The 15,671-nt window shown below is 34.6% G+C and overlaps 1 long non-coding RNA gene across 1 annotated transcript; it reads right to left on the bottom strand.

The window, feature by feature from the left end:
• Positions 1-1,224: 1,224 nt before the first annotated feature.
• Positions 1,225-10,672, bottom strand: LOC131957177 (uncharacterized). The gene is made up of 4 exons (XR_009389029.1): positions 10,543-10,672; positions 6,592-6,696; positions 5,011-5,130; positions 1,225-1,476 (listed from the first exon to the last, which is right to left on the bottom strand). It is a non-coding gene; the product is annotated as an uncharacterized LOC131957177 (long non-coding RNA).
• Positions 10,673-15,671: the final 4,999 nt, after the last annotated feature.

Genomic DNA, 15,671 nt, shown 5'->3' on the forward strand with positions numbered 1-15,671 from the left:
AATACGTTCCACTTCCGGTTACCGAAAATCGCTGAAAAGTTGATACAGAATTACATAGACACACATACATACACACATACACACACACACACAGTCATACGTACAAAATTGCAAAACTATGTTTTTCCAACCCAGTGAAGTCTAAAACGTCGAGATTTGTAAAAAATCTCAATTTTTTTTTGCACGATTAAAATACTTCCTCTATACACCTACTTCGTATACGAGAAAGAAAAAATGATGAAATGAATATTACAAAGATGGCCAGCAAAGCAAACGTGTTTTGATAAAGGGATTGTTATTTCAGATAGTTTTCGTAATGAATTTATTTTAAAAAATGTATTTTTCTAAATGATATTTTTTTTTAATTATTAATTTTTAAAATATATTTAGAATAAAACAGATTGTACTTTATTAATCGTTATAGAAAGATATTGTTGTTTAAACAAAAATTCAATTTTAAAAAGCGAAAATCACTTTGTTCTGGTATTACGGAAAACAATAAATGGACAAATAAAAAACATAAACCACATATTGTTTTTTAATTAGGCCAAATTATGTCCCGATTAATCTATTCCATTGCTAAGAAATATGTATTTATATAAAATATTTAAGGCCTGCAACAGTTATTTAAAAAAATAATTTCAATTATTCTTTGTGTTTTTATACTTTTCTCTGTTTTGACTAATTAACATTAATTTGACGTACATTATACTTTTCCTACGACAGAGCTAAAAAATTCTCACCGAATTAGAAGATCGGTTGAGCGTATTGTTGGACCCTAATAGAAGTAACAATTACACGTATTTTTTAGGATAAGAGATTATAACGCATTAAACTTTTAACTGGCCCCTATCATATATACACATTAGACGAGCATCTTTGTTATAGAGAGGATCACCTACGGCACGAGACACAATTTAGTCAAAGTTATTTGCTTTTATAATTAAATATTAATATAATCGAAGACGATTCTTAATTTTAAAAACTTCTTTAAATATATTTTTGTGTAAATAAATGCTTTGGATTATATTATTATCACATTTTAGAAATCTAACAGATCTTCAGATCTAGCGATATATATATATATATATATATATATATATATATATATATATATATATATATATATATATATATATATATATATATATATATATATATATACATATTTAAAGCATAAACAAAGCTGAGCCTTAGTAGTAGTATATAGATTATTTATTTTAAAATTAAATTTTATTTTCACTACATACTTAGTTGTAAACAATGTCTGAAATGCATTCATTTTTTATCCAATTAATGACCAATAAACTAAAAAAAAATTGCATTGTTTAATTCTGATAAAAGTATCTAATATTTATTTAAATCTCATCGAATGTAGTTGTCGGTGTGTGTAACTTCTCTGAGGAATTTTCCTGTTCAAGTTTTTACGCTTGCACTGATTCCTTCAATGCTCTTGCAGCTCTTTTCTTTTTGCCACTGAAAATATGAAAGTGTAGCCAATAAATAAAAAAAACAACAGACTGTATAATTTAGAGTAGTAGTATGAAATAAACCGGGAGTGATCTCCCCTAAACTTTCTCGAATATTTTTATATAAAATAACAGGGGATGAGAACTCGGGCTATAGACATGATTTTCAATCCATTTTAAATACTTAAAGTTTTAAAAATAGAATAGAATCTCGTAGACAAATTAATTGCACACCAAGTGAACGCCAAATAAAAAAGCGCATAATAGTGCGCAATATTATTAGTACTTTTAAAATTTACATTAGTTTTTTGAGAAATCGGAAGTAGCGTAAATTACTACTTCCTTTCAACGGAAATGACTCAAAATTTAACAGAGGGTAGAGAATTAGATCTTTTACTTACATGTGAAATTTCGTTTATCTATCTGAAATAGTACTCAAGTTATAGGCTTTTGAAAATTTCAAAGTAGGAAAAGTACCACTTCCGGTTATCGGAAATCGCTCAAAAGTTGATACGGATCTACGATTTTGATAAAATACTTATATATGAAATTTCATCAACCTAGCTGTAACGGTACTCAAGTTATCGTGTTTACACACGGACAGACAGACAGACAGACAGACACACAGACATACGGACAAGATTGCAAAATTATGTTTTTCCGTATCAGTGAGGTGTAAAACGTCGAGATTTGTAAAAATCTCGATTTTTTTTTTTGCACGATTACAAGACTTTCTCTATAGGCCTACTTCGTATATACGAGAAAGTAAAAAAACAAAAACAAACAGACTGTATAATTTAGAGTAGTAGTATGAAATAAACCGGGAGTGATCTCCCCTAAACTTTCTCGAATATTCTTATATAAAATAACAGGGGATGGGAACTCGGGCTATAGACATGATTTTTAATCCATTTTAAATACTTAAAGTTTTAAAAATAGAATAAAATCTCGTAGACAAATTAATTGCACACCAAGTGAACGCCAAATAAAAAAGCGCATAATAGTGCGCAATATTACTAGTACTTTTAAAATTTACATTAGTTTTTTGAGAAATCGGAAGTAGCGTAAATTACTACTTCCAGTCAACGGAAATTACTCAAAATTTTACAGAAGGTAGAGAATTAGATCTTTTACTTACATGTAAAATTTCATTTATCTATCTGAAATAGTACTCAAGTTATAGGCTTTTGAAAAATTCAAAGTAGGAAAAGTACCACTTCCGGTTATCGGAAATCGCTCGAAAGTTGATACGGATCTACGATTTTGATAAAATACTTATATATGAAATTTCATCAACCTAGCTGTAACGGTACTCAAGTTATCATGTTTACACACGGACACACAGACACACACACACACACACACACACAGACATACGGACAAGATTGCAAAATTATGTTTTTCCGTATCAGTGAGGTGTAAAACGTCGAGATCTGTAAAAATCTCGATTTTTTTTTTTGCACGATTACAATACTTTCTCTATACTTCGTATATACGAGAAAGTAAAAAACGGCGTAATTTTAAAGATTTAAATAATTTCTGGTGAAGCGTTAAATGTGTACGTTACTGATAATTATACGCTTTTCACAATGTCTGTTGTATTTTTAGTGTGGGTTGTAAAAAAATGTATAACTTAATTTTGACACACGATTGCGTTCCGACTTTTAGGATACATTCGACTCAGGCAACAATGCAAGAATATCTATTGTTTAATATATTAGCCATTTTGTTGGTGATTAATAATTAATTTTAAATTACTTAATTCAATTATAAAAAAGGGTATATCAAAATTAAATGCTGTTGATCACCGTTTTTTTCACGTATGCGTACTTAGAAGGGGAGATAACCTGACTATTTATGTATCACCTAGATCTACGGCAAAAATTGTTGCTTGAAACACAATCATTCGCTTGTGATCTCTAAAAGAACATTACCTTACCCTTCTAGTCCGCTGTCGACTTTCGGTCAAAAAAACCTCAACCAATCGTGACTAGCAATTTAGTGTGTCGGCTAACCTGATCGGGCTATTGCTAATATTTATACTTGTTATCTCCCTTTTTATTTTTGAAGTAAGTAATGTTTTAAATACATTTTAACGACTAATTTAATGTCTAATTAAATAAAAAAATGTGATATTCTTGCGATGTGATTGGATACTAACGCATCTTGAAAGTTTCAACAACCACCCATTGAAATTGGGAGGCGACCGTTCACCCGAAAAACACTTGACTGAATGCTTTTTGGTCATAGGCCGTTTTTCCTAAATGGAAGCTACCCAATTTCTTATTTAACTACTAGCGTACCCGTCCCCGCGCGTTGCCGCGGGAATAGAAGAAAGTCCGACGAAATATATAAGATGGGTTTCATCCATTCGTTACCAATCTTATATTCTTAGACGCATGACCTTGTTTTCTAAAAGTGAGTTATTTAAATGTAAACAATGCCTGCGCTTGGATCATAAATATCGGGACGTCGGCTGACACGCCTGTTTCAATTTAGTGAGCGTTTGTAACGCCCCATCCTATCCATTGTCTATCACACTGTTTAGACCATAGCGCCATAGCGCTCACGGGAAAAACTAGGGCGCCCAATCGCATCCTGCCGCGGGGCCGCCCATGCAAAATCAAATCCCCCTCCCACCACCACCCACCCACCACCACCCCCTCTTCCACCCCAGAAACCTTCTCGGGAGTATTCGTCAACTCCCTTAAGTTTGATGGCGATCGGACGAATGGTGTCAAACCAAAATCGTCTTTTATTTTTTAAATACTGTGTATAGAGAAAAATCGCACCTCCCGTGGCGCCGCCCTTGTGAAATTAAAAATGATTTTTTTTTTTACTGAACCCTTTCCTGGAGTGTTCAAATGAACTCCCCAAAGTTTTATATCGATTGGATGAATGGTATGAAAATGAAATCGACTTATTATTTTTTATATACCGTATATAGAGAGAAAACAAATCGCGCCCTGCCGGGGTGCCACCCTGCGTATTTGAAATTTTTTTTTTCGAAGAAAACTCGCCAGGAGTATTCTCAACAACTTCCCAAAGTTTCAAGGCGATGTGATGAGAGGTGTAGTAATGCATAAAAGACAGACAGACAGACACAAAAACATACATTGCTTTTCATATATATATATATATATATATATATATATATATATATATATATATATATATAGATAACTGCAAGCTCCTGCCCTGTCTTGCTCTGTAATTCTATATTCGGAAATTTTGTCCTGCCACCTCAATGTCAATATCTGTCCAAGTCATTTGTCCACCAAGGTCTGTATCTTCTATGTCTAATAATATATATAATTAACTACAAATTTGAGACAACTTTTCGGGCCTCATCCACGCTTTGCAGGACTCAGTAGTACGCTATGTCGGCCACTGTTCTGAACTGACTCAATTATATAAATAAAAACAAAATGTGCACACACAAACATTAATTAATACTCGACTTTCGCCCACTTATTTGACAATTAGCTATTTTAAAAAAAAATATATTTAAAAACCACACAAACATAAACATTGTTCCAACCTCGCATCCGGGCCCACAAGTCCGCAAGCAATCTCTTCACATCGACCGACTCGTTTCCCACCCAATGAAATCCAGGCTAAGAACTCTTGAATGTTAATACTTTCTCGCTTTTGTATAGGGCTTGGGAAAGTGTTTAATAATAGATTACAAGCAAGACATCATTCAGATATATTTAATATTTGATATTTTAATATTTTTTTTCACTACTGTGTTAATGGTAATGTTAGTTTCATCACATAGGAAAGAAAATAGATGAAATTCTATGTATGCATAATAAATTTTAAAAAAATATTTTAAAAAATATAGCAAGCAATAAAATTATAGTTATATTTAAAAATTAAAGCTGTTTGGGAACCATAGAATACACCCATTTTCATGATTGTGTATTGTATATAAACCGTTGAAAAGCCGCTATTAATTATTGTATCTATTCAAATATTTTAAAATAACAGTCCTGAAAACCCTTCTTGGAGTCAACCGGAGTGGCCAGGGAGAGTAAAACAATGAAAATTACAACATTTATTTTCCATGATAAAATACACAAAAATGGTCAATGGAGTATAGCCTAGTAGTTTATCTATATTAAATAATATAACATCCCCTATCACCAATACACCCTGACTCTACTAAACGAATCCAAATTAAAAATGCAAGTGTTAGCTAAATTACGATTATGTTACTGGTAATTATTTGTTCGAATATTTCTAGCCTTATTAAAACCGGAAGTGATTTTGAACTTATTTCTCGAATATTATAAAATATTCAATTTTGATTGAAAAATATGCTTTCTGGCAACGATAATTTGGAACAAGCTATTCAAGCCTATTACAAATACAGTGGATGATTCGACCTGAAGTATGCATTAGCACATTAGAGTAACAAACATGTTGTTATTATTAAGTTCGATTGTAATCTAGTTCGCCTCAGTGTCAGAATTCAGTTTAAAGTAAGTTTCCCAGTGAGATGCTAAACAAACTATGACACATTACAAGACAAATCATACACGAAATAACACATTGCCTTAAGCGACAAAGTTAGCCACTAATTAAAAACAGATTATGGTAATCATAACATCTTATCCATGTAAGCAAAAATGGTTGGATGAGATTTTCACTATACTACCTATTCAAATGTTTGAATGTAATTGACTAGTTGGTAAATAAGATGTATTAGACTTGAGGCTAAGGTTAAGTTATGCAGGCAAAAAAAAATAAAATAATAATAATAAATTTACTTAAATGTCCAAAAAGTGTATAAATGAGAAATGCTTAATACTGAGCAGTATTACAGACATTTTTTGGTGGTGGTGAAGGTGTGTGTGTGGGGGGGGGGGTGGTGGTAGGAAGATTTGGGGGAGCATAGAACTGCGCCTTTAGAACACTTAAGCCCTCTCCACCTCCAAGACAAAAAAAAAATGTATAATTTATATTGAAAATAGACACATTAAACCACGACCCCCCCCCTCACAACCCCGGAATATTTGAAACCCCCACTGAAACTTCAAATGCTTCCTCCCTCACTCCAGGAGAATGTGTGTGAAAGAAACGTTGATATCAAGAGTATTTAATGTAAATCAAGCACCTTAATTTATCCAAGTTATCCAAGAAAGATGACTGTGATAACATCACAAACAGAACAGAGGTGGCAACAAAGAGCCAGAAATGTGACTGGTTCATGATGAATTTTCTGTGGACAAAATACAAATCATCAGTTCATGGTTTTCTTAAGATTAAACCATCACATTTAACAAAAGATGGTGGGGGGGGGGGGGGGGGGGTGGGGGGGGGGGGGTCGAACGAAAATTGCATTATACTATTAATATTCTTTATGGGACGGCGTGGTCATGCGGTAGAGAGCTCAACTGCTAAATCAAGGTTTCGAGTTCGAATCTGGGTTCAAGTCTTTAGAACGTAACTGAGTTCACCCAACACTGATGGGTTCCTAACTCACGTTAAGGAAAGTAAAGACAGCTGGTCATAGTGCTGTCCACAATATCTCTTCCTATGCCTGGTTCAAGAAAAATATGAACACTACTTCATCTGCCCATTGGGTCGCCAGGTCTAAAGAAGAGTATTTACTTACTTACTGGTATTATTATTGTTCAGTCGTGTCACTTGATTGGATAACACCCGCTGTGGTAACTCGGGAATTTAATATTACTTTATTAATTATTGACAAAACCTCCATTGACGTTAATCCCACGACATTAACCCCTATACAACCACAACCTTACACCAATACAATAAAACTGAAGGTATGTACTTTTATTAAATGTTGTATTTAGTTTTCATAATCAAAATGAGCGTGCCCGTTCCCGCGCGTTTCATGGGTCTCAGAAGAAAGTTCGATGGAATTTCATCATTCTGCGGTACCAATCATATATTCTTAGACGTGTGACCTTGTTTTCTAACTGAACTATTTAAATGTAAAAAAATGACTGCACTATATTTCTTGTCGGGCACGGGTTTGCCCACACTACCGCCCTGCTGTATGAAAGCCTCACGTGTATGATATCTACTTTCCGTGATAGTGAGTTAGAAAACAATCCGGCGGCCGCCCAAGTGTCGGGCGCTGTCGGGAGCCCCCCGTTACTGTATTGCAGGGGCGCCGTATACGGTCACAGGCTCGGTTTAATCATCAAATGTCGTGTGCCACCGTGTCAATGTTGTAGGGTGCTCATTAAAACAAACGTAGGCGTGATAGTGCTAACAAGATGGCTCAGGGCGCCAAATCGCACCATGTCGGGGCGCCGGCCGACGCGCCTGATTCAATTAAGTGAACGACTATAATACCCCATCTTATCCATAGTCTATCAAACTGTTCAAAACGAATTATTTAATCGCAAAATCCTTATCGGGTGTATTCTTATCATCTTCGCAAAGTTTCATGGCACTCGGATGAACGGTGTAAAATCTACCCAAAAATTTCATGGCGATGTGATGAAAGGTGTAGTAATGCGTAAAAGACAAACAAAGACACACAAATACATTGCATTATACATACACACACACACACACACACACACACAAACACACACACATATATATATATATATATATATATATATATATATATATATATATATATATATATATATACTTATAAAGGGTCGTCCATAAAGGACGTCACACTCGTAGGGGGGAGGGGAGGGTCCGTAGTTTTGTGGCCGTGTTTGATGAGGGGGAAGGGGGAGGGAGGTTCAGGTGGTGTGACGTCACTTGCATTATAAAAAAGCAATGTTAGAAAACGAGATATAGCCGTTATTTTGCGTTTTAGGAATTGATCAAAATTTAAATAAAATATTGAGGGGGGGGGGTTGTAGGCTGAGGTGTGACGTCATTTTAGGGGTGTGTGGCCAGAGGCGTATCCAGGTTTTCGTTGTAGGGGGAGCGAAAAGAGCAAAAAAAGGCGCCGAATTTTTAACACGTTCTTTATACGTGTATTTTATATATATATATATATATATATATATATATATATATATATATATATATATATATATATATATATATATATAATTACTAGCTGTATGTCATTACTTCGCTATAATGTAACATAGATTGAAAGTAGCACTCTGAAGAAATAAGAAAAAACACACAATGTAGGCCGACAAAACAAAAATTGTATCAATCTAAACAAAAAAAAAAAATATACACACACTAGAACCAACAACCATGAACGTAACACAATCTGTTTTGTAATTCTTGTAAAAACAAATTCTTACATAATAATTCCTGGGAAATTATTTAAGACAAGTAAAATAGGAGAAATAATCACTCTCTTAATATAAATATAGTATATATCTACACATTTAATTATAAATGTCAAAACAAATAAATAATTACTTTAGAATATATTGAAATTGTTTTACACTATTCGTGTTTACAAAATGTTTTTGTCTATAATCAGAATTTAATATATTGTCATCATAAATGCTAAAGTATCAGTGAAAGTTTTTAAAATCAGAGTTGGTATAAAACTACGCTTTTCGATATAATAGAAAAACATTCGGAATAACAGCATACGATTAACTAAATATCGACCTTTTAGTTCAGATCATTAACTACTGCTTTTTATTGTTCTTTAAAGATCATTTTTTAACATAGTGATATGTATGGATTAGATCACTGTATTCATCACACACCTTTTTACTGGAAATTGCAAAAACAATATTTACAGAGTTTTACGTTTAAAAAGCTAATTTTCTGACAGCATGGTACTTTGGTACATGATTACGCGTTTTTCTACATGTACTTAACAGATCAGTTCGGGGTGGGTTGGGGGGGGGGGGGTTCAACTTCATTCACCACTGTCCCTTCACTTTAGGTCAATTATCCAACCCAGTGTATACCTAGGTGTGACATTAATGTCGCTCTACACAATTGAGGTGGTGAGGTGTGTGTGTGTGTGGGGGGGGGGGAGATAACCTACTCAGAGTGAACATAGCGTCAGTGTTTAGATGACTGTTCTAAACATACATATATGTTACACAAATATATATTACACAAATATATATTACAGAAATAGATTTAAATAAGTAGCAGTGGTATTATGACAATATTTTTTTTTACAGAGGGGTCCATGGGGGAGGGGGGTTGTAACTGTTTCATATAATTTGTAATCGTAATCACTATCGCCCAAACTGTAAGAATACTACTACTTAACTTGATGACGTTGTTGACCTTGTCAAAATTTCCCCACCACTACGCAGTTTGCTCATAAGTAAATTTAAATAGAGGTGCCACATCAGTTGTCTTTGCTTCTGTATTGTAATTTATTTTAAATAAATCACACGATTCAAACTGTATATATAAAGTAATTATGTGTGAAGTTTTATGTATAACATTTTCTAATTCAATTATTCGTACGCAAATACATTATACAGTTGCCTTAAACTTAACACCCCTCTTGCCAAGTGGTACTACCGCAGAGGTTTTTTAAACATTGCAATGCATCGTAATGGTTATTTTTAGAATGGCAAACTGATGCAGCTGTTAATACATGTTGTAAACAGAGACACTACTAGACTAGTACAATAATGTTAATTGCTGCATGAAAAGAAATCTTGTGATTTACATAGATGTGCCGACCAAAAATATTTTTTTAACAAATATCATTGTTTAAAACTTTGAGTTTAAAAAGTTTCCAAAAAGGCGCCACTTTGCTGAAAATGGCCAGAGGGGGAGCGGCAGCTCCCCCTGCTCCCCCCCCCTGCGTACGCTACTGTGTGTGGCTTTTTGTGATGACGTGTGACGGAGGGAAGGGGTGAGGTAAAAATCGTCATAAAAAGCGTGACGTCATTTATGGACGACTCCCTAATACATTTAAATTTTAAAGTACAAACAAAATATTTTTTATATAAAATAATGCCTTTTCAGCAGTCATGGCGTGGTATATATTTAATATATTGTTTTACATTTTCACGACGTTGGACATATTTTATTACAACTCCTTTTATATTGTTTATTTTTATTTTGTTAAATTCAATGATTTTCAGAAAGGATTTTGAATATAATGAAAGCAATCACTTACCGTGTATTTCCTCCCTTTAAATCAATGCAAGACTTTGCGAACGTTTCGTTCGGAAATGTAACGAGTTCTTTCTTATACAATCATCTATCGCCACGCAATGTGTCCGTTCCTGCTCTTCCTTTAGGTAAGTAACTTTAAGCTGACACGTAAGCCAAATCCTAGCCACGCCCTACTACCGAGCCTCTTTGCCGTAAATTCGCCACGTCTATATATTCAATTTATGCACAACCCATTTCTTATTCATAGTTGCACGGGTCGTGTGCACACACATACGTTTTGTTTAATTTAGCAGCTACGCAGCTTCCATAATAACATATATTTAATTAGATACTGCAAGGGGATTGTAGATTATTTTACTGACATTTAATTAAGTTTACAAAATGAGAAACAATAACTCAGAAGATCTATGGAATGTAATAAGGATTAAGTCATATTCACTCTGAATGCTTTCTGCGTTATAAAAAGTTTAATAAACACCGTAATGATTGTTACAATAACAATAGGTTTTATCAAATTACACTTTATGTTTTAATTTATTTTAGAATGATAATCCTTGCTTATCTAATAATCTAAATCAGGGGTCTCCAAACTTTTCAGTCCGAGGGCCTCATTAACTATCAATTTTCAGTTCGGGGGCCAGTTTCTTCCAGACATGTCTTTGATTTTTCTGGGCAAAGTTCCTGAGCCATCACCAACAAACGTTTTTTTTTCGTGGACAAAAGGATCTCCGCGGGCCGGATGAGAGGACCTCGCGGGCCGCATCCGGCCCGCGGGTCGTAGTTTGGAGACCCCTGATCTAAATGATTAATTTTATTATTTTAATTAAAAATGGTACATGAATTATCGCCATTTCATCAAATTAGTATGCATGTCGTTCGTGTAGGTAGACACTTCTTCCATACATAGGTAGTTGTAGTCATAAGTAGAATGCAGATGGTCGGAATTTTCAAATCGTCTTTCTATTGTAGATTGTAAGTCTCGAGTTCGAATCCGGGTTCAAGTCAGTAGACCGTCTCTGAGTCCACCCAACTCTGATGGGTACCTAACTCACGTTAGGGAAAGTAAAGGCGGCTGGGGATAGTATAGTATATGATGCTAAATAAAAGCCCTTACAACTTGGTTTTTTGGCGCAATTTCCATACTGGACAATTGCGATTATTAACTCGTCATTTCTGGATGGATGTGTGTCCCCAGCTTTAAGTCGTATCTCCTCCTCGATGAAGCAATATCGAGGACTAGTTCCAAAAGCAAATATGTTAAGCAAGTTCCGAGGATGATTGTGGGCCAAAAAAATTCCCGGAATTCCTTTCTGGATTTCCCGGAAAAGCCAAAAAACCTCGAACAAATGCAGTTTTTGGTCCATATCTCGGCAACCAGACCACTTAGCGACTTGAAATATTTACCAATCGATTCCTGACATAATTTACAACAATATTGCCGAAGAAAGTTTTCAAAAATATCCTTTCGTTCGGTCACAAAAAATTAATTAAGAACATTTAAACTGAGCATCGATTGGCCTAGGATGATATTTACTACTTTTTTAAACTGAGCATCGTGTAGGCCTACTCGTTAAAATAAAACTATTTCCGTTGATATAGGTTAATATAGTTGTCTTTTTTTTATCCTTTCATTCGGTCACAAAAAATTAAAAATTGTTATGGATAACATAAGGAAATTGCGATTAAAATGTCACTAGACTTTTTATTAACTTGTTTACAAAAGCCTCGGACGCTCCATCAAATGTCGTGTAGCACCGTGTCAATATTGTAGGATTCTATTTAGAACGATCGAATGCACTATATATATATATATATATATATATATATATATATATATATATATATATATATATATATATATATATATATATATATATTATAGCTAGGCGTATCAAGCGAAGACTTCAACTTTTAGTTTAAGTACAACTTTTTCATTTACATTTTTCATTTAACCGGTGTTTGATTATAGTTGTTGCCGTAGCGCAATCTTTCTATAAATAAAACAAAAATCATATTTATTCATTTATTTTGACAGCTTATTACGTCACACAGACAGACTTTTTTGTTAATATTACAAATCGTTTTTAACAACAAAATGAGCACTTGCAGGATGATAATTGAAAGCTTTGTGCTGTAGCGAAGGCAGATCTCTAGGTAGCTTATTTTCAAATCGTGGTCCAACAACAGCAGAGTTTCTTCCAGGCATCTCTTCGGGGGGGGGGGGGGGGGGGGGGAAGCGAAGCCCCCCCCCCCCCGAAATTTTTTTTACCGCCCCCCGGACGAAATGAAATTTATATAATTTTATATAGAAAATATATACTTTTAACAGTGTCCGCCCCCCCCCCCCTTGAAAAAAGTCTACCGCCCCCCCCCCCCCCCCCGAAAATTTCAAGAGGCCCCCCCGGAGAAAAAGTCTGAACACTGAACAACAGGATGGTAACACGCAAGTCACGAGTTCGGTACCAAGGTAGACATTATCTTTAGTAACATTTATTTTTGTCTTTTAGTGTTTGGATAGTATAATAATAATCATTTAAAAAGTTTTTAAAAAACCCACGTTTTCTGATTGAACTAAAAAGTAGAAAATAAATGCTATACATAACAATAATGCAAGCGATCACTCTACTATAAGCGATGAAAAACGTGGGGCGCCGAAGTAAAAGTTATATTACTATTGATTAGATAATACTATTGACTTTTATTAGGGAGCTTGTAGAGAGTCAACAGTATTAGAAACTGTAAGAAAATCACGGCGCCCCACGTTTTTGATCGCTTATAGTAGAGTGATCGCTTGCATTATTGTTATGTATAGCATTTATTTGCTACTTTTTAGTTCAATCAGAAAACGTGGGTTTTTTAAAACTATTTTAATGATTATTATTTTCTATTTTTTAGTCTTTGTCTGTTTGCATTAAAATCTTGCTATCGATTTTATCTTTTCACTTTTTTTTGGGTAAACGAAGGCAACTCGTAAAAAGACAACTCGTAAAAACACGTTGTGTGAATACGTTACTGACTAGAAGACATAGATTTGAACCCGTGTCGAGTGGGATAGCAATCGTGTGCCCAACCACTCGACCATATCGTCTCCCCCATACTGGCCACCAGTTGTTACGGTTGTTTGAACACTACTCAGTAAGCAAAAAGAGGGAGAGTACCGAACCTTGTTTTTATCAAATTACAGTTGCTGGGTGATGTCCCTTTTTCCCCACGTTTTTACTACAATTATATAGCGGTCTAAAATGCTCAATAAAATGTTTCCATGGATCAATTTAGTAATAATAACAATTGAATATTCTATTGTCATCAAAAAAAAAAGCTTCCCTGAAAATTTCAGCGCGCTAGCTAACCGGGAAGTGCCAGAAATTTCGATCGCAAGATTTGATTGGAAAAACAGAGACGAAAGCAAGTTAAAGAAAACGTGGGAAAAACAGGGGTCTCGAAACTTTTTAGTCCGAGGGCCGCATTAATTATCAAATTTCAGTTCGGGGGCCAATTTGTTTCTAGGCATGTCGTGATTTTTCTGAGCAAAGTTCCTCAGCCATCACCAACAAACGTTTTTTTCCGTGTACAAAAAAGTCTCCGCGGGCCGGATGATAGGACCTCACGGGCCACATCCGGAACGCGGGCCGTACTACGGTAGTTTGGCGACCCCAGATATAAAACCAGCGCGTGACCATTGACTCACGAGGACGGCGAAAAGATAATTTATTAACAAACACTTTACAAGGTCGTCTATTTATCGTTGATAAGTATTAATCTACTTAAATATTATTTGTTTGTAAGGATATATTAAACAATAAAACATTAGTTTTACTATTGTTTATTTAAAATAAAACAGCTTTTTACCATCAACTTATTTTTAAACAGTCCGATTATAGTAAGTTGATTTTCAATTTATTAACAATGAACGTTACAAAATATTATGTTTAATTTCTAATTTCTTTATTGGGTTTCTATTTCTTGTTACGTTTTTTACTTTTAAGCTGATTCCATCAAATCTCTTGTAGATCTTTTCTTTCTACCACTGAAAATATGAAAAAAGTAGCAAATATAAAAAAATTGGTAGGTATAATTTAATTTGTGAATTCTAAACGCGAAAAATAGTCGAAGAATGGTTGTATTTTTTTGTTGGGTTTGCAAAAGAATTAAAAGATTTTATACAGAAGTAAAATGTGTATTTATTCACGTGATTAAAAGCTTGTACTGATTTAGTTTCGACTATTTGACTCGAAAACATGACAAGAGAGATAAACAGCCATACAGTCGTTTTAGTGATACACCAATACAACTTGAAAGAAGTGAGAGGGGGAATGGAGGCCCACAATATGATTGGCAAATAGAATACAACGAGACAGCGCTAGAGAAACGCGAAGTTTGCATGGTGGTCGGTGGAGACGCTGGATTGTCGTGGTAGGAATTTAAAAAAAAAATGCCAAGAAAATAGTTGTTTGGCCAAGTGTTGTTTTTGGTCAGTGGATCTCAGAGAAAGGAAGGGGAAGATTCTTTATATCCTTGCATGCCATAAAAGAAGTGTAGAATATTAAATTTTTACACATTCTAAAAGAGTGGCGGAGCTAAAAATAGAGCCCTAACTCCCCTTTCTCGCAATTCGTATACATATATATAGGCCTACTTGTGAAACTAAGGGGGATCTTATAGCAAAAACCATGGTTTTTAAAAAAGAAATATAAAGAAAGTAAAAAAAAACAATACAAGAAAATTTTCTATAAATTAAAAAAACATTAAGTTGTTGACTTTTTTTGGGCCCCTAAAAGTTTTAGAGCCATTTTTATCCCACATAACGGGGCTCGGCTGTACGACAGTTCCATCTCTGTTCTATACAACATAGATGAAAAGAAAATTAATACCCGAATTTTTTACGCATGCTTGCTTAAATATTCGGCCGATGCTAGCCGGAAAAAGATACGCATGCGCAATGGAGAGAAACTACGACGATGTTTTCGATGGTACTGCGCATGCGTGTGTTTACAACTGCAGAAACCTAAGACCAACCCTTATCCTACCCCTAACCCTATCCCTAACCCTAGCCCTAATCCTATCCCTAACCCTAGCCCTAGCCCTAATCCTATCCCTAACCCTAATCCTATCCCTAACCCTAGCCCTAAT

This window comes from Physella acuta, unplaced genomic scaffold, assembly GCF_028476545.2.
Source record: "Physella acuta isolate Inbredline_101_S28 unplaced genomic scaffold, ASM2847654v3 ptg001216l, whole genome shotgun sequence".
Lineage (NCBI taxonomy): Eukaryota > Metazoa > Mollusca > Gastropoda > Physidae > Physella > Physella acuta.